Source organism: Urocitellus parryii, chromosome 10, assembly GCF_045843805.1.
Source record: "Urocitellus parryii isolate mUroPar1 chromosome 10, mUroPar1.hap1, whole genome shotgun sequence".
Taxonomy (NCBI): Eukaryota; Metazoa; Chordata; class Mammalia; order Rodentia; family Sciuridae; genus Urocitellus; species Urocitellus parryii.
The window spans coordinates 122323356-122336326 of record NC_135540.1 but is presented as its reverse complement, the minus strand read 5'-3'; positions in this window follow the sequence as shown (position 1 = coordinate 122336326).

Sequence of the window (12971 nt, the reverse complement as noted above, 5' to 3'; positions counted from 1 at the left end):
GACATATTTTGACTACAAGGATAAGAAAAAAGGGTGAACAGAATCTAAAATTGTCAATAAAAAATTTAACTTGTGTTGTAATTAGATATAAAAGAAACTATACTGATGAATCATAGGAAGGGAGCATGTATTTGGGGCAAAAAAATAAATACTAATCAAAAAGAAACAATTAAAGACAGACATGAAAAGGAAACCTTAAGCAAAACTCTGCATGAAACCCTTCTTTTGATCTTCAAATGCATGGATTTTTCACATAGTACAAATTGTATCTCTGATAATCAGGTATTTTAAATACATGGTTATGAATGTATCACTCAGAATGATTAGGCCATTAGCTCAGCATGAAACATAATCTACAAAAGATGTCAAGGATTTATGTACATTTTCCATCGTCTTCAAGTCAATAATAATTTTTTAATGAGTTTCATTTTTATCAATAAGTGGCCTTGAAAAAATCTCAGGAGTAAACAAATTCAGTAAAAAGAGAAAGAAGTGACTAAGATTTTACATGTAAACCTTGATCCACATTTAGAATACAAAGCCAGTAATAAAAATATTTTGTAATCTTATGTGAATTTAAACAAGCAAATTTTCTTATATAGAAATTCAGCTTGTTCTAAATTGTAATTTTTGTCTCTATCTCATTAAGAATTTTCCTTTAGAAAACTCTAAACATCATTTCATGTATAAAATTTTCTTCTACTGTAAAATATGGTGCTAAGGAACTATTTGCTTTCCTTTGCTATTAGCAAAGTACTTGAAAGACAGAGCTCCCTAATTGCAATATATCTAACTAAAATTTTAAAATTAAAAAATCAACTTTCAATTCTATGTATATTTTATAATGTTCAATAATCTGTGTATTTTTTGTTCAGCATAATGGTTTAAAGCTTAAGGTCTTCAGTCAGAATTCATAGTTTCCAGTTGGCCTGTGAGCCTATTCTTCCAGTATTAAATTGGCATAAATAATGTTGCTGAAGTCATAGGAGGTTTATGAAAATTCATTGAGGTAATATTTATGAAGTATATATAACAGCATCTGTCATATAATCAGCCTAAATGTAGGTTGCTGATATTATTATTAAATACATTTGCAAGATCACACATAATTTCATTTTCAAATTTTCTGAACAAAGGTCACTCTTATTTGGAAGAAAAAATTAGAAATAGAAAAGGAATAGAAGCCCATGAGAAGGAAAACAAAAAGGAAGAATATGATGAAAGCTTTTTCAAAGAGCCATCAATATTTCTATTAAGAGAAAGAACTCTTATTTATTCCATGTAATACAAATGTTCAAAAACACTGCACCAAAAACATTCATTGTAAATTAACTGTTTGCTTATGCTCTACTGTTGAACTACATAAATGTAACAGTACATAAATGCACTATTCCTTAAAACATACTTTTTAAAAAATTTTTTCGTCCATTTTTTGCATATGCAACAACTACATACATTCTTTTTCTTCTAAAAGGATCCTTTCCCATCTAGTTGAATAGGTATAGTCATCTCATCATTGCAAAAATATTTCTGACAATAACAAAATCCCCTAGAGACATGGGATTGGAAGAAACTCAACTGGAAAAATCAAAGCCTCCTTATACCAAAGGGAAAAAAAAAAAAACAGAAATAAACATTGCACAATTTATTCACACCATCTCCAAAATAACACTTCAGAATGAAGAAGTAAAATGCTTAGCTTGTATTGCTAATCAGGGATCAACGAGATAACAGAAAACACCTGAATATTTAAACAGAATAATGTGGATTATTACTTATTCAAATAAAACCTTAAAATCAAAATTTAGAAGAGCAGAATTATAACCTCTGATTAGAGGCATAAAGAAAGACATAGCTTCACCAGAACACAAGATCCAAGATAGACTATAAGATATAAGATGTAGAATACATACTGGGTTCATGTGGGAGGGTTGTGTCCAAAGAAGAGACAGTACCATTCCGCTTCCATATAATCTACAATAGAGAAAAAAAATGATAAATTCATTTATTTTTAATCTAATCCAAAGTGAACAAGTCCTAACAATACCATTCATGGGACATACCTAGCAGGAAGTCAGCTAACTGGAAGTCTTAGGGAAAGAATATGGCCCAATTTCCACATAATGTACAACAAAGTAGTAAAAGACAGTGGCAGTAGATTTAAGGATTTAAGGGGAAACAAGTACTGAAGCAGAGTAAGTGGAGAAAGACCATTCTTGTAGATTGTGGAAAAAGCAATTATGTTGTATTAATTGGAAAACCCTAATGGAAGGATACAGATAAATGGATGGATAGATGAATGAGAGAAAAAAAAACTGAGAAAACTATCTTAGATGATGTCAACTAAAATTAAATTTCAAGAAAACACCTCATTTACTTTGACTAGGGTTTAGTGATATTAGTTTTTACATCAATTTATAAATATCTATCATTGCATAAAATTCGAATTTGCTATCACTTCTTTCTGGAAAATTCCCAATAATAAATATTATGTGATATAACACTACCAAGACTAATTTTTTTCTTCCTTTTAGGAATGATCTTAGAATTATTGCTATTCTTTCATGATTCATGTTGTCTCAATTTTCACAGATCATGATTTATACACAAACAGTAATATGAGCAGTATCTCTTTGGGCTTAATTTAATTAATGATCAAATTGTAACCCATGTTTTCCATTTCAGTGACAAATGTGTAGTGTTTGTGTGTGTGTGTTGCTTTATTTTTTGTTTTTAAGCCTATGGAGGAACATATCCTTACCACATCAACATTTTCCTTGGAAATTAAATCCCACTTTTCCTTAGAAATATAGTTTGGGTTTGTGTTTGTGTTTTTTTTTATATAGATTTGAAAATCTGGATTTTTACAAATCAGAGTTATCTTTTCGTATATGAGAGTTAAAAATCCTGCTTTATTTTTTATTCTAGCAAGAAACAAGATTGAACAGATCATCAGGGATACATCCCAGCATTTTGGATCTTAAACTGACTGTGGGTGCTTTGAAAATAATAGCACTGGCCCTTTTCAGAAAATATCCTTGGCTCAGTTGGTCACAGAAATAAATAATCTAAATCTAAACAACAACAAAAAATTAACCTTTGTGATCTTTTTTTTCTCACAAGATAATTATTGTCAAGATTAATATGATACCTAAATCCACGTGTTCTATGGAGACTTGCATCTTTAATACTATTCTGAATGATAATAGCATATTGCATATTCTAAATATAAATTATAGAAATGTTACTGAAGTCTCTCAGTTCTGTGTTTGGTTTTTACTCTCTTCTTGTGCCTGTCATGTTATTCTTTTTCTTTCACAGTCTCTCTGTTTTCAACTTCTCCCAATTCTGTAACAAATTGGGAAATTAGAAAGTCAGAACAATAGCTAAATAAGACTAGACCTGTTCAGCATGATGATGAAGGGTTCTATAACATGGATATCAGCCTCTCTGGTTGAATATTATGAAAATAATTTTGGTTGATTCATCAAGCATTCTTTTTTTTCTCTTTCTTACACTAGAATGAAGACTCCATAAGTTGTCAAATTAATGATTTTAGATTGTGACATACTATTATATCTTCTTTATGGTCTCTAAGAAATCATGCTGTTTCAACATTTTAAAGATAATTCAATTACTCAATATTTTCTTCCTGTTTAAACACATTTAATTCTAAGGGTTTTTTGAATAATTCATTCAGTCCTTGATGGTGATTGCCTGTACCTGCATAAATAGTAACAATACAGATGAAGAGAATGAGGTAAACATTCAATTATTGTCGGTATTGGTCAGATTGTCAGATTGTGGAAGCCACAAACAATTCTGAATAGGGCATTAGTCATTAACATGGATGAGAGGGAGAAAATTAAAAATTGTTAAAAACCAATTTCCTTTCTGCTTGCAGCTTAATCATACAAATTGCATGCTCCTGCATTGTAATATGCCCTTCTTTATTGGTTTTAAATAATGTCTATACCTACCAATGAAAGCATGATTTAATTACTGTACTCCTTGAGGGCTTGGTCAGTGTTATATAACTATAATGTGTCCATCTTTGACAGCAAGAAATAAAAGGAAAACATGACATAGAAAATGAACATGCAATTATTACTGATATTTAATATTGATTCTCCAATTTCAACACAGCACCTAGGTTTCATATGGGACAAATTTGGTATGTTTAAAATATAATAAATTGTTATGAAAGTAATTAACTTTGAAATGGATGTGGTGTTCATTGCTTCATTCATTGCTTTAGAAATACTTTATGTGTTCAACTAAAAAATTAATCATACAATGTTTAAAATATGCACAAGGTGTTGAGGAATAAAAATTAAATGATATTTGTAGTAATATTCTTCATTGTTCATATGTTCAAAGTAATGTCAAGGACTTGTGGGAAAAAGTAAGGAGAAAATAGCAAACTACAATATACAGGAGAATTTTAAATATTTCACAGACTTCCAGAATCTGTGATGAAGACCCAGTGTTAGAACTGATTTATGGTGACATCAGAAAATATTTATGGAGGGAGTGTAATTATTTTAATTTTTCAAGTCAATGACTTTAGAGTGGAAAATTGGAAAACCAGCTCTTTTCAGACTAAAAGATAAGCATGGGTCAAAACATAGGGTGGGAAAAAAGACTCTAGCAAGAATTAACTGAATTTTGGAAAGAAAATGCCTGAGGGAAATGATTAAGGAGGCTGGAAAAGCAAAGTCAAAGATTCCTGTGCCATTGAAAAGTGTCTGGTCTGTGTTCTTGTGCTCCACCATCCCAGCATATAGCTCTATGCTCACTGGTTATGAGACCAAACTATGTAAATTCAAGTTGTGTTGCCAAATGTATGACATGATTTGTGAGTGCTCGGATACAGCCTCTCTGAAAAATATAAGTTTCTAGTACACAAGTACAAACTATTTTTACCTCTGCATCCTCTTTTTCATTATCTATGAAAATTGATGCACTGCTTGTAAGAGTCAACATTTAATAATGCATTATTCACAAATGCATCAATAAATGAATAATAGCTTAAATGTCTAATAGACATTTCATGGTACAATGTCAAATACAAATCTTGTTCTCTTTCCACCCTTATTTACTTACCTACTTTCTTTAACAAACCAAATCATGTTAACTCATCAACCTCATCCTTCCATTTTCTACACAAGAATCTGGCATTAGCCTTTCTCCTGTAGTTCATGCACAGCCCATATCCAAATTGTGTTGATTTTCTCATAAAAGTATATTAAGGATTTATCATTTCTGACTAGATATTTAGCAATATACCTGTACTTTTCACTAGATTTTGTTGTTGTTGCTCTTGCTGTTGTTTTGTTTATAATACCCTTCCTAAAAAAAATTGCTTGATTCTACATCCACTCCTTTTTCAGTTGTTTTATAACCCATCCCTAGAACATTTATTCTCTTTAACAAACACAAATTAGCCAATTTTTAAATTTACATTAGGTAAATTTAAAGTTTAGTCCAAACCCCCCAAAATTGATGATGGTTAAATTTATGTTATAACTTTAGATTCCATGAAGTGCCCAGACATTTGATCAAACATTATTCTGAGAGTCTCTATGAAGGTGTTTCTGAAGTTCATTAATATTTGAATCTGAAGACTAAATAAAGCTTATGGCCCTTCACAGTGTGAGTGAAACTCATCTAATAAATTGAAGACTTACAAAGAATAAACAGGGTGACTAAGAGGGAACTCGTGCTGCCTGATGGCTTGCACTGGAATATGGGTCTGCTCCTACCTTTGGATTCTAACAGAAACAGTGGCTCTACTTGGTTCTTGTGCCTGCCAGCTTTCAGATTGGGACTTCCAGCAACAGTTCTGGTACAACTAAACTTCTTGGGACTTGTTGCTATCCAAAATAATGTGAGTCAATTCCCTATTAGATGGACTCCAACTTAGGATGCTTTTTCATATAATTTTTTTTTACCTTAAAATAATGCAAAAAAAATGATATATACTCAGTAGAAATTATATTTTGGGCATTTTTTAATCTAATTTTTCCCGGGCTAGTAACATTCAATATAATATTCCTTGGTTGTATTTGGCGATCACAGAAAGGCACAGCTCTGTCAGCCATGCATTTACGAGAATCAACTATTAAGACTTTGCAGTGTACTGTGTTACTGTCTGATTTCAGGAGGTGAGGCATAATGATACATTTTACACTTATGAAACTGTCAACTTACAATGGGTTTACAAGGCATAACCCTTTCATGAGTTGAGAGTGTGTATGTGTGTGTGTGTGTGTCTTCTCTTGGTTCTGCTTCTCTGGAGAACCCTATTACAGAGCTCTGATTTCATTCAGAATGAAAGTCAAAGCTTTGCATCTGCCTCTGAGGCCTCAGAATTTGACTCTTTTCTTCACTGATCTACCAGGGCTCTTTCCACCTTTCTTCTTTTGCTCAAACACCGTTGACTTCCTTGCCATTTTGAAACACTGCAGGTCTCAGAAGCTTTAAACCCAGTGGTTCTTCTGCTTAGAACTAAATTATCCTTCATATCTTAGTCATGTCCCTCAATTATCTGATCAAATTCCTCATTCTCAAGAAGTTTTATACTGACCAGAAACTTTAATGTTGAAATACAAAACCAGTCCTTTTCAATTCACTCCTGAGCACCTTATTTTGTATACTTTTTTGGAAAGCACATTTGATTATCTGTTTATTTATTATAGTCTACTGCACTCCAAAGAAATATGTGCAATATTAGTATGTCTGTTTTATCTAATTATCTCTCCCAAAGAAATAGAGAAATACCCAGAACATAACTGATGGTCAATAAAAGGTGTCCACAAATTCACTGTTATATAGTAGCAATAATACTGATAACTCACGAGGAAGTTGGAATTTGAAACTTAAAATGGGCAAAGGTTATACACCATACGCAAAGAGTTTAAAGAAAAAGATACTATTGGGCTGAAGAATGGTTCAGTAGTAGAGAACTCCCTTATGTGTGCAAGGCCCTGAGTTTAATCCCAGGAACCAAACAACCAGAACAACAGACCAGATTATTTGTAAGACTCTACTATGGTTGAATATGGTTTGTGTGTGTTCATCTTGAGATAATGTATTGGAGGCTTGGTATCCAAGGTGGTAATTTGGGGACACAGTATGAAACTTTAAGAGTTGGGGCCCCATTGGAAGATCCTTGATCAGTGGAGTTAGCCCTTTGAAGAGACTGAAATATTTCCTTTGAAAGTCTGGTTAGCAGAGATATGAAAAATTGTGCTCCATATATGTAATAAGAACTATAATGCATTCTTGCTGTCATATATAAATTTTAAAAAATACATTTAAAAAGAAAGAAAGTCTGGTTAAGTCTTCCAAGAAGTTTATTCCAAAAGTTTATTCCCAGTCTTATCAGATTGTTGATATGATTTATCCTTCTCACCCACACACTGCCATTAAATCCTCACCAGAGCCAAGACTATGTCAGTGCCAAGGCATTGAACTTCCCAAACTGTGAACTAAAGAAACCTTCTTTTTTTTTTCTTCATTAATAATCTGTCTCATGTGTTTCACTGTGGACTTGGAAAATGAATTAATGTACATCCTATAATTTAGGAACACAAAATGAAGATTAGAAGTTGGTAGAAGAAAATTGATAAAAGGTACAATGTGGGATATGCTGAGACAAACAAGATATCAAGGTTTCTTGAATTTCAAAATTGAAAGGAAATGGATGAAGGATAAGCATTGATTAAGAATCAAAAGTATAAAGGCAGAAATTAAATATTGGTCTTTTCTTCCTTACTTGTCTTTGTGCAGATTACCAAAGGACTCTAAAATCATAAGCTTTTAATTTATTATTACCCAAGGTTTCTACAGAATTAAGTGAAGTATTCAAATCACTCTGGAACAAAGGCTTAATCGTAGTTCTTCCTAAAGTTGCTTAGAGCTTGACTCTGTCATATGGTGGATATAAAGGGAAGAAAATAAAAATGTGCTCAAATAGATGATACTGATTTTTCCCCTTAGAAATATGGTAAATAAACATTTTAAAAGCCTTCATATTTCAAAATATCTAAATCTCACATACATTTCCTGCTGTGATCTGTATGTTTGCATTCCTCCAAAATTCCCTATGTTGAAAGCTCATCACAGATGTGATAGTATTAAAAGAAGAAGTGTTGGGACATGAGACTAAATCATTCAGGGTCACTCGAGGTGCATTTGGGTTGGTATAAAATAATTACACAGACACAGAAAGTACCTTTTTTCTTGGGGTCCAATGACAGCAGTCAACCTTAGGGGTTCATTGGAAAGAGAGAGCTTGCACCTGAATTCTACATTTTTCTAGAAGGGGCAAAAATGAAGGTTCCATGGAATGTTCTTTCCAAATAAGGCAAAGGGTCAGGTTTCATGGGGTTGAGTCTAGCTTCCTAATGTCTTGTGGTCAGTAGATTGATTGACATCTTGGCAAATCACACCCATCTCAGGTGCTGTGTGGGATCACAGGCAGAATGAGAGGAAAGTGCCGACCCACATGTGTTGCATGGCCCAAAGAGCACACAATACCAGGCTAGTCCTCCCATATGCTCAAATGCTCATAGCTCACACACAGCCTATGGCTGTCCCATGACAAATGAAGATCTTGGGAGACGACTAACTTATGAGGACAGGGACCTAACAAAGGATTAACATACTCAGAAAAGGAACCAAGTGCAGCCTTCCCCTTCTACGATGTGAGGACATAGAAAGGTACCATTATGACCCAGGAAATGGGTCCTTAAGAAACACTGAAACTGCCAGTGCTTGATCTTAGTCTTCCAGTCTCTAGAACTGTGAGAAATGGATTTCTGTTGTTTATAAGCCACCCAGAGAATGAAGACATTTCTGCTCCCTAACTTATGATTGCTCTTTAGATTTTTTAACTTTATGAAGGTGCAAAAGTATACCCATACAATTACCCTGCTTTTAATTTTTGGTTCAGAATTAAAGAGGTATAAACACTATATTATGAAATTAGCTTTGTGTTATATAATTTCACCCAAATGTAGATTGATGTAAGTATGTTTATTTCAGGGACCAAAAAAATTATAGTTACAAGAAATTTAAAGATAGAGGCTTCAGGCTGAGGCAAGAGTGGGGACCAGAAGATGGGAATAAAAATTTTAAAAAAATTAAAAAAAACTAAACTAAACTAAATTTTATGACCTAAAAAACAACATCCTTTATCAAAGGTATAAAGAAACAGTGAAGAAACCTATTGAATACCCTCTGGAATGCATAGAAAAAAAACAAATGTAAAACTAACAAATTGTGCTGGCATTTGTAATCTAAATTTTCCCTCAATTGGGTCTGGGATTTGGATTTATATACTGCATGATCAGGGAGATCAGCTGCAAATTAGTTTCTCTCTACTCAGACTCTTCATATTTTCCCTATATATGTTCAACTCAATGTAAGTAAGAATAAAAAAAAAGGTATCAAAACACCTAAATAAGTTATCATAACATGGCTAAGGAGAGGAGGACAACATAGTGCATATCTCAGGAGTTGGGGATACAGCTCCGTTGGTAGAATGCTTGCCTAGCATGTACAAAGCCCGAGGTTCAATTCCCAGCCCCACTAATAATAATAATAATAATAATAATAATAATAATAATAATTGCAGGTCTTGCCTAAGGTATGAAGCTCAATGGAAAACCAAAAAAGCAGTAATCAAGATAAAAAGAATTCTCATTCATTATATTAGAAAATCAATTCAATGCAGAAGTTCATACTAAATGAAACAAAAAATTTAGTCAAAGTGAGGATGTACTATGGATGGATTAGAGTGATGCAAAGGAAATGATTTGTGAAAGTTTGGGATCATGCATTTTCTTTTTTAAAAATTTTCTTAATTTTTATCATAAGATTTTTGCATTAATTTTGATTTAAAATTTTAATTAAGCCATTATTTATTTTTATTTTTAATTTTTTCAGGCTCTTAAAGATTGTACCCAAGGCCAATTCCATTTCAACATAGTCCTATCCTTGCATCTTATTAAGAAAATTAACATATTTAATCAAAAACTCAAGATATTGAAATGTCAATATTAGAAAATAACATAGTCATGTAACGCATATAAATAAAAATCAAAGTCATCAATGAAGAAGAAATAAGAGATTATTAAAAATGATTAACAAATTAGAGACAATTCTATTAAATAAACATACACATGGATTGATAGATATGTGAAACTAAAATTTCTTGAATGAGTTAATCTTCTGATAAGATAATGCTGAAAGGTACTATCAGCTAAAAATTAAATCTGCAAATTGAAGAAGAGAGACAAAATTATATGGATAACATAAAGAACACTCATACATAAATACTGTTCTCAACAGAGTTCAGGGAAAAGCTGAAGGTTAAGAATGGTGGAGAGGGAATATTTGAAAAGATAATGGCCAAGAAATTTTCAGAATTGGTGATAGACATGTGAATAAAACTCAAGAACCAAAATATAACAAACAGGATTAATAAAAAGAAAAACATACTTACATAGCAGATACAAAGATTTTTTAAAAATTATCTACAAAACAAAAAGCTGATAATTACCCTAAAAAGCAAACTTTAAGATTGACACCAAGAACCAAATCAGTGGAAGAATATGTGCAGCAAATCAGGTTTTTTCTGTATGTTACTTATTCTGTTTTTTTTTTTTTCTGGCTATAATTACAATTTATACAAATGGCAGGATGAGGCATGAGGCATTTAGAATCTTCTTTGGCTTGGAATGCTGCTTGGTCCTAGAAACTTGAATTATTATTTTTTTAAAGGTTTGGCCTGGTTGGCTGCAGTTGATAGTTACTTTATATAGTTACGTTTTGCAGCTCCCATCTCAGGTTGGCTGTATGTTCAACTGCTGTGATTAACTGAGACTCAGTTGCTTTTTTACCAGTTATAAATTTAATTTAGATTATAGTTGTTTGCGAATCAGACTAGGACACAGTTCACTTTGTATAGTGGCTCCCTTGGGCCAAAGTTGTCAATGAAATAAAGAGGTAGATTTAAGCCAAAATTAGTTTAGTTCAAAGGGTTATAAATATGCATACAGAGCCATGTACCATACAAGGATGTTTCAGTGATAGACTACATACCCAGTGGTAGGTCCATAAGAGTAGAGTGGATGTAAAAATATTTTCACTGCCTTGTGATGGGACAGCTGCTGGAATGCCATAGCACAACAAATCATTTATGCATTTGTGGTGATGTTGTTATAAAGAAACCTACTGTGCTGCCAGAGGCATAAAAGTATAACAGCACATACAGTTATGCACAATAACACAATACTTGATAATACATGGCTATGCTACTGGTTTATGTGTTTACTATTTATTATTATTATAGTGTATTCATTAAAAAAATTGATTGTAAAACAGTCCCAGGCAGGTACTTCAAGAGGTATTCCAGAATACATGTTGTTATCAGGAGATGACAGCAGCATATGTTATTTTCCCCGGAGAATATTCAGCGTAAATATGTTCTACATGCCAGTACAATGACAGAATTGCCTAACAGTGCATCTCTCATGATGTATCATAATAGAGTGATATAATAATCTATATGAATGTATGTGTGTGCACACACTAATATCCACATATAGACATACACATAGGGAGAATTAAAAAAAAATAAAATGTATCTAAAATTAGAAGACAATAAACTTGATCAGCAATGTAATCTTAAGCAGATATTTATATCTAAACAAATATATTTTGTTCAAAAACATGATAGTAATATCCAATTGTTGGACCATGATATGTCAGCCTATAATAGGAATGACAGGAATCAATGTATTCCAATAAGTTTTCCTAGATATCAATTTACTTATTTATGAGGTTAAATAGAGTATCAAAAATTTCAAAATAAAAGCATCAAAATATTAAAAACAGAAAATATGAATTCCAACTTATTCTGTGAGGAAATATAGGGAATAAATGTTTAATTTAAAAAAGAATACCAGAAGTCAGTAGAAATAAAATGCCAAAGTATATTTTTTACAAAAGAACTTCACCAAAGACATTTTACCAAATTTTCAGGAATAGACACATAAATTTTAAAAGCATACAAAAACTGAGAACACTTATACTCTTAAAGAGTAAATTTACTAACCCCCAGATAAGAAAAAAATGAGATAAAATTTTAGGCTATCCTACATTCATGAACATGTATAAAAAATATTTAAGCAATGCATTAGAAAACTGAATCATGCTATGTTTGAAAACCAAAAGATCATAGCTAAGTTAGTTTTATCCACTATACAAAAGTGTTGATTAACATTTAATGAGTTATTAGTGTTAACTTTCTATGGTGTGATTAAAGAGAAAAAAATATGACCAAGTGAATAAGAATAAAGTCATATCCCATAAGAATTTTATGTACCAAAATCATGAATAAAGGATTATGTCAGGATTGTTTATAATATTAAGAAAATTAAAAAGGACCATAGGTCTAAAACTATATATGCATATTAGTATTCATTGTAGTAATGTAAGTGAATGAACCACTATCATAGAAATCAAACTGAATAAATCTCATAAATACAAATGGTTTACCAATATTATGAAAAAAATGGGATTATGTCCTATTAATCCATCATAAATTGAAAATACTGCAAGTGTAGTACACATAATCCAGAAAACATCAGAGCTTAGCAGCAAAGTGCTGTGGAGAATTGATTGTTTACCCTGGTATTTTTGTAGCAGAGTGGGAGTTCAGCTGGCTGAAACAGTATCACACTGTATATAATTAGCTCAATAAAAACTCAAAACTGTAAACCTGGGATACCATTTCTACAATATGTATATAGGCTTTGCACCACTGCAAAGGAGAAAAATGTGAATTGAATCATCTTAACTAAGGAAACACCTCTATCTTTTATCTGCTGTCTTTCCACTCAAAAGAGGAAAACTATTGCTTTCTGAATTTATCTACCCATAATGAGGTGAGTACTATG